The following is a 12,434-nucleotide window of genomic DNA, read 5'->3' on the forward strand; positions in this document are numbered from 1 at the left end:
CTACTTGAATCCTCTTTTTTTTTACTTTAACATGTGACAGTGAATCAAAACAAAAGATGACAGGCTGCTATACATTAAATGCACTAATTTAAACATAAAATGAGCAAAGCTTCTTTCATTCAACTTTGTCAGCACTCTTACAAAGTATTCTTGATTCTCTTCCATATTTGACTTTTCACCCTCAAGATTAAGGCCAGCTAAAGAGGGCATTACACAAACTTTAAAACACACCAATACCCTCAGAACACAGGTCATGGGAGAAATTAAACGCATTCCTTAAAAATGTGCAAATAACAGCATTTAAGACACAGCAAACCATTAACTCAGAAGACTTAAGAACAGCGCTTTAAAATTTAGTAAAACACAATGAAGTAGTGCCAGAAATGCAGGAATAAGGTTTTTGTGAAACTCACTCACGAATGGTCTATCAAGTCTGCTCTAGAAAATACCAAACTAAAGATTCATTACTTTAGAGCTGGCTTTTTGTCCATCAAGCTCAAGGCATAGCTTTTGAAATACCTCAAAGGTAAATTTCAGCTGCTTGGGATAGGTAAGGTTCAGAGCGTAGATTACTCCCATCATCAAAGCACAGGATCTGGCAACATCAATCCTCTCCAGGATCTTGGATCCCTCAACGATGATGGTTGGAGGCCCATCACCAATGATAGCAATCTTCATGATTTGCATTGCAAGGTCTGCGTTGAGCTCCTCCTCATCCTTGTAGGAGAAATTAAATGTTAGGATGTATAAAATACATAGCTCAAGCACTTCAGGATGACGTGCATAAGGGAATGAACTACTACAGGTAGGAAAATAAGCTAAAACAGGTTGTCTTTTGTGTTTTTCAGTGATTTTACTTTGTCATTCTGTAATTTTTAAAAGCTAAATTAAACCATAATCCAACGTTTAAAATAAAAAATGTCTTGTTTTTCACAGTTTTGTTTTTCCACTTTGAAAAGAAAATCTAATAAATCATTTTTAAGGGTTATTCCACTTCTAAGTGAAATTTTATCTATTGCCATATTGCCACAGTTAGAAAGTGAGAAACAAGCCTTTTGTAAACAGCACACTAATTCTCCTGATCCGGAAGCAATCCATTTGCTTGAGCAGAGCACAAACAATGGAAGTGAATAGCAGGTGCTAGCATGTTGTGTGCAAAAGTGATTAAAATGACTAACAAAAATGAAAACAGTAATGAAAACAAATATTTCTTGGGAGCTCAGTAATCATGTTCACGGCAAATGAAAAGTGCAAAAGTAACACGGAAGATTTGCAGAAGCTGATTTAGACTTGAGACTACATTGCAGTTACGACAAACACCGCTGTAAACATCCACTGTATGGTGCATGGATATAACGCAACAGTTGGAAAAGCCTCCAGCTTCCATAAACAAACACACACAGCCACTACTATACAAGCATGGTAAGCTGCAGTAACAATGGATGGGTCTTTGATTTGTTGAAGAAATATTGCACAAATAGCATGTTGGTTTATAGACACTGGTCGGCAGTGGCTTCAACTGCTGTGTTATAACCATGTGGAGGCTTACAGCAGTGCTTTGTCGTAATGTAGTCCCAAGTCTAAATCGGCTCCTGAAAATCCTTCATGTCAATTCATACTTTTCATTTGCAGTCAGCATGATTGTTGAGCTCCCCAGGAATACTTGGTATCATTATTGAGTGATTTTAATCACTTTTGCACACAAAATGCTAGTACCTGCCATTCACTTCCATTGTTTATGCTCTGCTAAAGCTGCTGCCAGATCAGGAAAATGACTGCGCTGGCTACAAAATTTTTTATCCTGTGTGTTTATGTTGCACCTTATCAGGGAAACAGGTTTCTATTCAGCAAATTATGTTCAATGACAATGGCAATAAACATCTTCAGATTGTAATTCTGAAATGCTTTTTTCTCACTTATACATGGCAATAGACATATCTTCACTTAGGGTTGGAATGTCCCTTAACTCATTCAGTGCCAGCCACTCTCAGATTTCATACTCCCCTCAGTGCCAGAGATATTTAGCTTTTTCACTGATTTTGAAGGCTCACAGAATATTTTGTTCTATGACTATGTGAATTCTGAAACCACCATGACAAAAATGAGTCTCTCTTCTTTCAGCAGCAAAAAAAAATGTTTCTACCTCTGTTATTTAGAAATCTGCAGTAGAAAAGAGAAACTTTCATGACAAAACACCTGTTTCTGGATCAAAAGCGCTTTGTGTAAATAGGTTTTTCTAGCAGATCAGTGACTTTGATGTAAATATTTCGTGTTTCAATGATTCATGCAACATCTCAACTATGTTTTACTACTATGAAGTAAAAAAATCACCTGTAAAAATGTATTTTTGGCAGATTATTTTTTGTATAAAAATAGTTGTTTATAGACAATTTCAACATTTGAAAAATATATAAGAAAAAAGCGACTGATTTATGATTCTGAGAGTCTGTGTGTGTGTGTTACTCCCGCACAAGTGAGTGCGCGACTTAGTCTGTTCACCCCCCACCCGGCCATCGGTTCGTCTATCAACTGTGCGTTTTATGCAGCAAATCGTTCATTATTCTGGTCCCTGCTGCCTTCAGAAGTTTCTAACAGGAGATACTGGTCAGATAAATCCGGTTCATGTTCACTGGAATCGCTAGAAAAACCATGACGTCAGGCTGCAGACACCTCAAGCTCGAAATGACGAGCTGGATCAAAAATCGCGCCACAATACTCGTTCTCAGTAGAGCCGACTGTCACGCTGGTGGGATTTTATCCATGTAATCAACTCCACCACCTTCTCAATTCAATAAAAAGCTCAAGAGGCGTCTATGGCACTGAGCGTTCGGATTCATTTTGACGTCTAAAGACGTCTATGGCACTGAATGACTTAAATACTCAACCCTGAACAGAAAATCCAATGAACAAAACACAAAGACCCAACAGAGACATGCATTCAAAACTAAACAAAAAATTAAAAACCAACTCAAGTACTTGCGCTGTATTGTTTGAAAAGATCCTCCTCCTTCTCTCCAAGATAGACTATGAGGCAGCGAATAGCAATTTCTCTGCGCTTTTCAACTGTGTTGTCCTGATTGATAGAAAAAAATAGAAGGTGTTCAAAATACTCTTTTTCAGTGGAAAATGTGCCCACATTACAGAACTGGCAACAGAAACTGAGTATTTCAGAGGTTCTCATTGTTGAGTGAGTTGAGTGTTTCCTTGATCTGTGTGATTTTTGGCTACCCCATGACTTAAATGAACAAAAACAATCTAGGTAAGGACATGGCAGAGGCTGTACACTGGGGATATGGCGTAACCTATAATGTTTCATCAGCTCTTCCTTAGTGGAGGTTGCAAATTTACAGATTTTGCAAGGCCAATCCATACTTCATGATTCTGAATTACTCAATTCAAGCTTACTTGTTAAAGCTTACTTCAGAAGGTCCCTTGGTATTCGATACCAGGAGAAGATGATGGTTTGAGCCTTTGTCCTGGCAAGAAACACAGCAAAGTAACTGAATATTTCGGTGAGATTCCCACTTTCTTTAGAAGGCTGACCACGTCTTAACTGGAACCCCTAGATCTGCAATGCCAGGACAGTGTATAACACCAGAAAGTTGTGCCTGCACAAAAATACAAAAGATGGTATTTTCAACTTCACCTGTGAGTCTTCAATACAGTGAATAAGTTTCACCTGTCAAAGCTGTGTGAGCTAGAACCAAACATTCAAAACTACATAGACCTGAATACACTGGGTGCTGGAAGGCCTAACGTGGCTTTCCATAGATCAAATATACATAGAGGTGACATGGACTGGGCCAGTCTGTTGGAGCGTGTATCCCCAACGACCGCGATCTTGGAGGGGTCTCCACTCGCCCCCAGTGCATATTTGTGCATGTATTTCTACTGAGGAATGTGTTAACTCAAAAAATAAATAAATAAAATAAAACTATATATATATATATATATATATATATATTAGTTTTTTTTTTTTTATCAACAAAAGCAAACATAAGGTGTGGCATGACAGGACAGAATCATTTCTGACAGTAAATACGAAAAAAAAACCAAACTTTTTTATACACAAGCTACAATGTCAATAATCCCACTTGATCTGTTTTCATTTCATTCTCCAAAACCAAATTGGAATCAATGCTGAGTCAGCAGCTATGGTCATTTTTGTGCACCCTAGTGTTGCAAAAACTGGCATACTACTGAAACCATATGTGGGATTATTGACCTTTCTTGCCTTATCTGTTTGGAAAAATATTTAAACATTTTCCTTATTTACCATGGGTGAATACATTCCTCAGTAGAAAAAATGCACTGGTGGCGAATGGGGACCCAACCAAGATGGCGGCCCGCTATTGATTTTTTTCTTACTTTCAACCTTTATTGAGGCATATCAATGTTACAGCCAGTGCCAATGCACGCCGCCTCTACGTCTCTACAAAACACGGAAAGTACCCAAAAATTAGGGACAGCTAACTAGCCTACCATATGCGGCACAGTGCACTTAAGTCTGGTCTTTTACCTGTGAAAATAGGCCGAGCAGCCGGTGAAGAACCGCTCTTAGCGGTCAACAGACACACCGGACTAATGGCGACCGCACTTCCTGCGCAGAAGCCAATGGGGTTGAACTTCACCCCGTAACGTTACGAAAATTTAGAAGCGTTTCTTAACAATTACTAACATAAAATGCTTCCCTTCAAAAAATAAATTTCACATTTCAAAAATAAAATCACAGTGAACACAACTTAGCTTGGCTAGCTACGTTAGCATAGTAGTTTGCGCCGGGGCGAACAACGTCCGCTATCTTTTAAAAATTATAAGACAATTACAGTGGTCTGCATTAGAGTAACGTCAGTGTTAAATTTTCCAAAAAGAGCCCAACAATTTATGCTATCGCGGAATTAGCTGCTGTGTGTATATTAAAACACACAAACGCGGGGGCAAGCTAAGATGTATGTTATGTATGTTACGTCGTTGTTTTAAAGTAAACTAACAAAATCCAGAGCGACTGCAGATATGTGTAATTTCGCATAAAATTACTCACCGTTCGCGACGAACACAGCTCTTGATAAACCTTGAACACGTGCTGTTGAATATGTCCGCTTGTGTAGAAGAAGGGAACTATGAGCTGTTTACACGTCATCAAGTTGTATTTTACATCGACAGAACTTAAAATTATATTGTTTTTTGATTAAAAGAAGATTTTAAATTCAGACAAATCACGATTATATATTGAGTAAAGAGGCATAATTTATGTGTCACCCGAACTCAATAAAATAAAAATTTTAATTAGGAAGTCTAACAGTATTTATGAACTTGATTTTTCATTTCACAACAACATATATATGTAAGTAATGACTAAAGATCCCATTAATTACTTTTTAGAGTGTACGTATAGTGCATCTGCAGGTAAATGAACATCAAATCTCTAAGACAGTCTGAAATCTGTATATTTATCACCCTTATGATAAAACCCATGTCAGCCATTGGTTTATGGACTTTGTATTTTGAAGCCTCAACATTTGCATTATTGCTGTTGCTATGTTGGGACCATATTAGGATGAGGGATCAGAATCTGGAGTCATGCACACTATTATTTCATTTAGTGTGTATCCATAAGATTCGTACAGCAGATCCAAGTTGTGCCTTGAAAACAGGAAAGTCGTCTGCATAGAGGAGAACTGTAATAGCAGGCTTGTACAAAGTGAGGCTTTGTGCTCACATTTGCTGCAAACACTCATTTTACCCTGTTTTGATGCAGCTTTCACTTGAAATCAGGCAAGAACTGGACTTATTTTTTACAATGTGTTCTTGTGAATTGATTGTGTATCGCATATGTTTGGTTTGACTTTCTGCAAGACAACAGTCGTCCACTGGCCAAAACAATTTTCCAAATACCTCCACGTGATCAAGCCTGGATTTAGAAAAGAATAGCAAAAAAAATCTGCACCTCCTGCTTCAGATGCAATTTGTGTTTGTGCGTTCAGAGGCAGCGGCGAGAGGGGAGACCTCGGGTCATCCAGCTGGAGAGCCTGACCAGGAGGAGTCGAACATTAACTCAGCTCTTCCAGGGCACCCTGCAGACTCGGCTGTTGGCATCGACGAGGGATGACGTGAACGCCAAACTGGAGTCCATCACAGGTCAACTGCAGGTATGCGAGTCAGACCTTCTGAGGAGGGTTTCACTTTTCTCTCTTCTTTATAATTGACTCTTTTCTCTCTCTTTCAGCTCCTTGTCTCAGAGTGGGAGGGATTTGAAGCACAAAGGGAGGAACTTGTCATTTGGTTGGCTGATATGGATGTCCGCCTGAGTGAGGTTGACCAGCTGACAGGAAACACCAGTGAAAAACTGAAACAACTGCAGGTGTGGGCTTGTTTTGATATGACATATATTTGATATGAAACATACGTCAGAGACATTGTCCTAAACTGGACTAACAAAGGACCATGAGTACAACATGAAAAGTACATTACATAGCGTAAGGCTGAAGTTCATTGATCATTTTAATCATAAACTTGTTGTTGAAATGTTTTTACTGAACATGCAAATATCTGCTGATGAAAATGTGTTGATTTATTGGTCTGTTATGAAGCTATTGCTATTTCTAATGTGTTTTATCACTTTCTGATGTTTTATTAATTAAACAATACATGTATTATTTGTTGTGTTATCTGTAGATATAGTATTTATATATATATTTATTTATAGTATAGCCAATATATTTAATTATTACTTTTTAAAACACTAATATGTGACATGTATTAGTAGTGATGTTGTGCTGAGGGTTAAAATGCCTTTTTGTCTTTTGGTAACTACAAAATGACAATAAACCATTAATATATGTCTATGCTGTGCTCGTATTTATTTTACCCTACTCAAATTCAATTTATGATGCATTTTATTTTGAAAGATTTAAAATGGTTTTTTTAAAGAACCACTCAAAAAAGGTTCTTTAAAATGGTTCTTTTAAAGAACCATTTGAAGGACCTTTTTAAAAATGGTTCTTTAAAGAACCATTTTTAAAAAGGTTCTTTGAAAAACCATTAAAGGTGCCCCAAAGAACCATTTCTTGAAGCAGTTTAAGAGTCTGAATGCTCGGAAAGCTCCCGGCCCAGACGGTGTGTCTCGTCTACTGGACGCAGCCGGAGGGTTCACTTGGTTGTTTGCTCTCAATAGAAGCTGAGCGCGTCTCCGTGTCTGTGCTGGTAAACGATACTGAGTCCCAGTGCTCAGTAAACTGTACACCTGACCGTTATTCTCCCACCGAATCCGGTGTGTCCACGGTCCAACACGTGCTCAACACGATGGTGCTGACCGGTGCCCAAACACACCAGAACACCAAATAAGTAAAATAACACAAACACGAACTTCTCCATGGCTCGTCGGGATGGCAACTGCTCCAAAAGTGACACATGAAATAGGCTGACATTTGAGTTTGACACGGGAGGTGAGGGGGTGTTTTGAATATGCTTGACTCCGTCACGAGGTTGCGCACAGCATCACCGGCAAGGGGGCTTGGTTTGAGAGGTTTTTGGCATCTGTGATGTGATTTACAACCATCCACCCATGTACAGCAAGAAGCCGCACTCACAACCGTGGGCATCAGCAAGTTGGTGAAATTTAAACAAAACAAAACAGCATTCCATCTGAAACTCTCTTATTGTACCCAAAATACAAATTTTAGTGATTACATGTGGCTTCATTAATTATGTTCAAACGGATGAATACATAACGCAAGTAATAACTTTATGATCAGTCAGTGAATGAAGGAGCTCAAGAGTGCAAATATAGTTGCAATAAAGTGACAAATATGCCCTTTTATGTCAAACAAAGACCGAAATAAGTGGCATCAGTGTGAGGATGAGAATGAGCGATCCAACCTCACACTGCAGATATCAGGGCAAAGCACAGTGGGGGGGTTGCAGTCTGCGCGCACAAGAGGGCTAACAACGCTGTGAGTGACGGAATCCACCCAAACTGAGGAACAGCTTGTTCCCCAGAGCTGAAGCCTGCACTGTTTGCACTATAATATAATATAATATAATATAATATAATATAATATAATATAATTAGGGCTGTCAAATGATTAAAAATTTTAATCAGATTAATCACAGCCTAAAAATTAATTAATCATGATTAATCACAACTCGAAATATGACCAAAATGTGTGCAAACATACGGACAGATAGCGGATTTTTACACACTTGTTAGTGTTATTTAATGCTAAGACCACGCTGAGTGGCCTGCGTTCACTCAGCGTGGTCTGACGTAGGCTGGGTGTTGTGCTGGAAGCGAATTAATCACAGCCTAAAAATTTATTAATCGCAACTCGAAATATATGTGTATATGTGTGTATATATGTGTAAAAATCGGGACAGATAGTGGTTTTTAACACACTTGTTTGTTTTATTTATTATTAATTGTGAGTACAAGCAGTACAAGCAGAACAGGGCTTCAAATAATTGTGAGGGATTTTTACTGAATGTTTTCCACCCGTTTAAATCTAGCACATTGTTTTATCCATATACATCTTCAAGTTCACAGAACATAGGCCTAATTCAACAGGCAAAATGTGGAGGCAGGAGTGGCCAGGTATCTGCGAGCAAGGCGGGCCAGCTGGCTGTGGGCTCCTGCATGAGCTGCCCACCACTGTAAGGGACAGTCCTCTAAGGCAGTGCAGGGCTCTGCTCTGTAGCGCTGTATGGCTCTGTCCTGCTGTACCTCCTCCTCTGACTCAGAGTCAGAGTCCATCTGCAGCAGGCTCAGCCTCTTCTTGGCTGGACCTTCTTCTGCAGTGTGTGATCTTCTAGGAGAGTCTTCATGCAGCATGCCTGCCAGTGTGGTCCACACTGCTTCTCTGTCAGTCTTGGGCACACTGCGTAGGTCTTTAAAACGTGGGTCCAGTGCAGTTGCGATCTGGAGCCATGCATAGTTGGTATGTTCCTGGCGGGAAGCAAGGTCTTCCTTAAACTTCTCTTTAAACCTCACCACATATGCAGGGTCCTCATCAGTTACTTCCATGACACGGCGCAGGTGGCAGAAGGCTGGTAGAACTACAGAGCAGGAGACGTAAGCCTCTCCTCCCAGCAGTTCAGTCACATATCTGCAGTGGAATACACACATACACACATGGGGTGGCTGTAGCTCAGGTGGCAGAGCAGGTCAGCCACTAATCAGAAGGTCGGTGGTTCGATCCCAGGCTGCCTCCTGGCTGCATGCCAAATATCCTTGGGCAAGATACTAACCCCGTGTTTGCCTACTGGTGGTGGTCAGAGGGCCCGGTGGCGCCTGTGTCCGGCAGCCTCGCCTCTGTCAGTGCGCCCCAGGGCAGCTGTGGCTACAATGTAGCTTGCCATCGCCAGTGTGTGAATGTGTGCGTGAATGGGTGGATGACTGAATGTAGTGTAAAGCGCTTTGGGGTCCTATGGACTAGAAAAGCGCTATACAAATGCAGGCCATTTACACACACACACACACACACAGATAAGACAGCAAATTAAAAAAAGCTTTTTAATACTAGGTAATATTAATAAAATATTTGATTTCATTTATTTTTTAAATAAGACATTTTCATAATAACAAAACTGATTTAAGATGTATGTTTGATACATTTAATCTAAACCTACAATTATGGTCACAATGACAGGCTCACCTGCAGGGCTCTAGAAGTGTCTCCAGTCTCTGGAGTTTGTCCCACTCTGGAGGCGTCAGGAGGACAAGTTTATGCTTTTGTTTATCCAGAGTCGCGGTTACTGCAGTTTGGTTGCGGATCAAGCGCTTCACCATCTCCAGCGTGGAGTTCCAGCGCGTAGGCACGTCCTGGGCCAACGGCTCCTGCTTGCGCCCCAGTGACACCTGCTCTGCGTTCAGCTCTGCTGTGTTTGCTGGGCTGTGCTTAAAATGGCCAACAATTTTGCGGCATTTGGCCAGCGCAGTGACAAAGCCACTGTCTGCGAGACTCACTGTGATGCATCTCTGTAGAATGTGCGCGGTACACGGCATGTGATTGAATGGCATGATGCGAGCCGCGGCGATCATATTGCGCGCACTGTCCGTGCCTACTGTTGTCACCTTCTCCTCAATTCTCCACCTGCGAGCAACAGTCTGGAACTGCTCTGCACAAGCCTCCGCAAAGTGCCGCTCTTCCGTTTTCATTATAGTCAGCGCAAAGGATGTCAGACCCCAGGCTTCAGTGATTAAATGCGCAGTAACTCCCAGGTAATTGTCATTACTCAATGATGTCCAGTGGTCTCCTGTCAGAGCCACGCATTCTGTGTGAACTAAAGCCTCTTCTTTTTTCTTTTTCTCCGTTTCATACAGTTCGTGGATTCGAATTGTTATTGTGCTTCTCGCTGGGGGCTTGTAGGACGCGTCCTGAGATGCAACCTTTAAAACATCCGCAAAGCCCTTGTCCTCCACAATGCTTAGCGGTCTGCAGTCCTTTGCTATCCATTTGGCTATATTGTCGGTCAGTTTGTCCAAAGAAGACTTACCGAGTGGCCTGCGTTCACTAAGAGTGGTCTGACGCAGGCCGGGTGAAGCTGCTGCCCCGACAAACGCGTGTTTGGCATTAAGGTGGTATTTTAAGGTCGAATTTGAACGGTGAAATTGAAACTCTTTACTACAGTGAGTGCAAATTACAACGCGTTTGTTTATTGTCCCATCTATGTTCTTCTTGTATTTAAATTCCCCATCCAGAAGGCCATCCGCTTCCTGCTTCTCCATTTTCAGTGGCGCGGTAAACAAATCAAGTGGAATTATGGGAGCGACTTATCTGCGTGTTGCGCTAAATAGTTAAATATTCTAACGTAATTAATTCCAAAATTTAATTATCACAATTAACGCGTTAATTTCGACAGCTATAATAAACATATATAAATAAAACCACTTTTTTTTTACGTTAGTAATTCCTTTTGTGCATAATTTTATATTATTGTTAATAATAAATGAATTAAAGCAACAAAACAACCTGAAGAGCCGGTTCGGAGCCGAAAGAGCCGGCACTTTTTAGTGAGCCAAACCGAAAGAGCCGGTTCTCTAAAAAGAGCCAGAAATCCCAACACTAGGATATGTGATTTTGGTCACATCGCACAGCCCTACTCTGAGGTTCTAGCAAATTAAAACAAATGAAATATTTCACTGGAGCTTTAGATCCCTCTCTGTCCACAACAGAGGAAAAACAAGGCACCAGTGAAGGATCACCCTGCTGTGCTCTGGTCATATTCAAGCTCTGATTAATGTCCTCAGGAATCATTTCAGGGACGTCACATGTGGAGATTTTTTACAGAATCAATGGGTGACACGAAAGAGTCGTCTTCATCAAGCGTAGCCATAAACGACCCCGACAAATCCACAATCTCACCCATTTTACGAGCCTGAGCACGAGTAATTGCGCACGCAGGAAACACCTCTGAAGCAGTGGAGCCCGAGTCAGCAGCAAGGGCAGGAACATCAACAACTTCTGGCGGGGGAAAAACATGCCCACCAGCTAGATCATTACCAAGAATGAAGGAAACTCCTTCGATTGGTAATCGCTGGCGCACGGCGACTTTAACGTAGCCCGACACTAACAGCGAATGCACCCATATGCAGAGGGGCTTTGGTGACACTCATTTTTATTCCCCACACTACTATGTCGGAACCACAGGATGTTTTTTCCGACAAAGGCAGCACAGATTCTAGTAAGAATGAGTGGTACGCACCCGTATCTCTAAGAATCGTGACTGGCACTTTATCATTTTCTTCACCCGTCAACGAAACAAAGCCGCATGACACAACTGCGGATCAATGTCAGTTTTCGGGTTTTGTTCAGCCTCCGCGTGCACCTTTGGCGAGCAAGCGGTTTTAATCAAACCCACGCCTGCGGGGAATTTAGTGCCCCTCGCTTCTTTTCTTTTTAATACTGGACACGCAGCAATCAAATGTCCTGAGTCGTGACAATAAAAACATTCTCGACCGTTTGATCTAGCAATCAACGCTGATACATTTTTACGCACTGCTCGTGGTGACTTTTTTCGTTCAGAGAAATTTTCCTGAAACGAATTCTGTGCACAGAACACACTTTTGTGCGTTAAAACAAACTCGTCAGCCAGGAGTGCCGCGTTAGTGAGAGACGACACCTTTTGTTCGTTTAAATAAGTCACGATGCGTTCCGGCAAACACTTTTTAAACTCCTCCAGCAAAATAAGGGTTTAACTCTTCCACGGTTTTAACTTTACATGAACAACACCATTTCTCAAACAACACATTCTTTTCTCGCGCAAACTCAACAAAAGTCTGGTTAGCAGTTTTATTAAGATTCCTAAATTTCTGCCGATATGCTTCAGGGACAAGTTCATACGCCTGCAGCACAGTTTTCTTAAGAGTTTCATAATCTAAACTCTGCTCAATAGACAGGCTTGAACACACTTCTTGGGCTTTTTCCACAAGCTTACAT

The 12,434-nt window shown here is 41.0% G+C and overlaps 1 long non-coding RNA gene across 1 annotated transcript; it reads left to right on the forward strand.

Annotated features, from left to right (window-relative positions):
* Window positions 1-5,416: 5,416 nt before the first annotated feature.
* On the forward strand, window positions 5,417-6,845 carry LOC145424541 (uncharacterized). Its single transcript, XR_013905618.1, has 2 exons — window positions 5,417-6,149; window positions 6,227-6,845. It is a non-coding gene; the product is annotated as an uncharacterized LOC145424541 (long non-coding RNA).
* Window positions 6,846-12,434: the final 5,589 nt, after the last annotated feature.

The sequence above is a fragment of the Astatotilapia calliptera genome, chromosome 23 (assembly GCF_964374335.1).
Source record: "Astatotilapia calliptera chromosome 23, fAstCal68.1, whole genome shotgun sequence".
Taxonomy (NCBI): Eukaryota; Metazoa; Chordata; class Actinopteri; order Cichliformes; family Cichlidae; genus Astatotilapia; species Astatotilapia calliptera.